Source organism: Oryzias melastigma, linkage group LG4 (genome assembly GCF_002922805.2).
Source record: "Oryzias melastigma strain HK-1 linkage group LG4, ASM292280v2, whole genome shotgun sequence".
Lineage (NCBI taxonomy): Eukaryota > Metazoa > Chordata > Actinopteri > Beloniformes > Adrianichthyidae > Oryzias > Oryzias melastigma.
Genome location: NC_050515.1, coordinates 3,964,448 through 3,966,126, shown reverse-complemented (window position 1 = coordinate 3,966,126; position 1,679 = coordinate 3,964,448).

Genomic DNA, 1,679 nt, shown 5'->3' with positions numbered 1-1,679 from the left:
AAAACTGTTGTGACATTAAATGTAAATAAACTCAAAGCACACTCTGCTTGTTGTAGTAAACCTGAGGAGCTCCTACAGAGCCTCCTCTGGAGGACGGGTCCTACAGCACCTCCTCTGGAGGACGGGTCCTACAGCGCCTCCTCTGGAGGACGGGTCCTACAGCGCCTCCTCTGGAGGACGGGTCCCACAACACCTCCTCTGGAGGACGGGTCCTACAGCACCTCCTCTGGAGGACGGGTCCCACAACGCCTCCTCTGGAGGACGGGTCCTACAGTGCCTCCTCTGGAGTACGGGTCCCACAGCACCTCCTCTGGAGGACACAGAGCTTCTACAATGCCTCCTCTGGAGGACGGGTCCCACAGCACCTCCTCTGGAGGACGGGTCCTACAGCGCCTCCTCTGGAGGACACAGAGCTCCTACAACACCTCCTCTGGAGGACGGGTCCCACAGCGCCTCCTCTGGAGGACCAGGAGCTCGTTTTTAGTCCATCACCGCTATGACGTCATATTAACTTCTCTGCTTCATTGCAATCATATCTGCACTTTTCATGCTGAAGTCTGAACGTGAGAGGAAGCGCTCCTGTTGGTTTGTGGGTCGATGGGCGGGGCCTCAGCTCGTTAAACACAGACAATCGTTAACCGTTTAAGTGTTGAAAGCTTTAAAAAAAAGCGGAAGTGTGCGGTTCTTTGTGTGCGAATGTTTGCCTTTTTTTTGGAAAAATGTGGCTCTGATCAAGAACTCCCATCATGCATCAGCCAAACGCCACATTTGAGCACACGGACACGTCAGAGAACGCCTCCGCCGCGTCACCTGTGGGACTGAAGCCACGCCCATCTCCGGATGAAATGTTCTTCCTGTCTGTTAATCATTTTATATAAAGGTAGTCTCCATGTTTGTAGAAGGTAGAACCATTAAAGACGTTGTTTTAATAATAAAAACAAATCTTTGTAAACTCTCAGATCTGCTGTCGTTTCTCAGGAAGTCAGGGCTGAATGTCAAAATAAGAGCTTGAACACCTGACTGAAGAACACCTGTTTCTTAATGATGGTGATCCTGCAGCGTTCCTCACTCTGTCCTGTAAAGAAACCCATCACTCGTCATGAAGACTTCATCATGTGGACTAAAGCAGCCAAAAAAAGGCTTCATTTTCCTTTGTTCTCATGGTTTGCATGAAGCTTTGATTCCATCCCATAATTTTCAGTGTTCTCTCCTAATAAAACCTGTTTTTAAGCTATTCGGGGTAGTGAGCTACATTGAATGTGAAATGGTTGATTTTCTTGCTTTAGCTGCAGCTCAGATGAATAACTGGAAAAGTTGCATCACCTGTGGTAATGCTAGTGTGAATGCTTTTTGCTGAAAGTAGTCACTGAAGATGCTGAAGCTTTTTGCTGAAAACAGTGACGCAGTTTAATTTAATTGCTGTAGGGATTTGCTGAAAAGGCAAAACGTATTTGGAAAATGTTAAATTTGTTAAAAGACTGGAAATTTCATTAAAAAACTATGAAAGTTGACCTACATTCCTAAAGAAATTGTTGTAAAATTGTTTAAAAATCCCTAATACATGCTAATTTTGCAAAAGTATTTAGTGTGTTGCTTAAATATGAGCTAAACTCCAAAGTAGCCTAAAATTCCTCAGTAAACTAAATTAGTTGAAAACGTTAGCTTGTTGGTAAAATAGA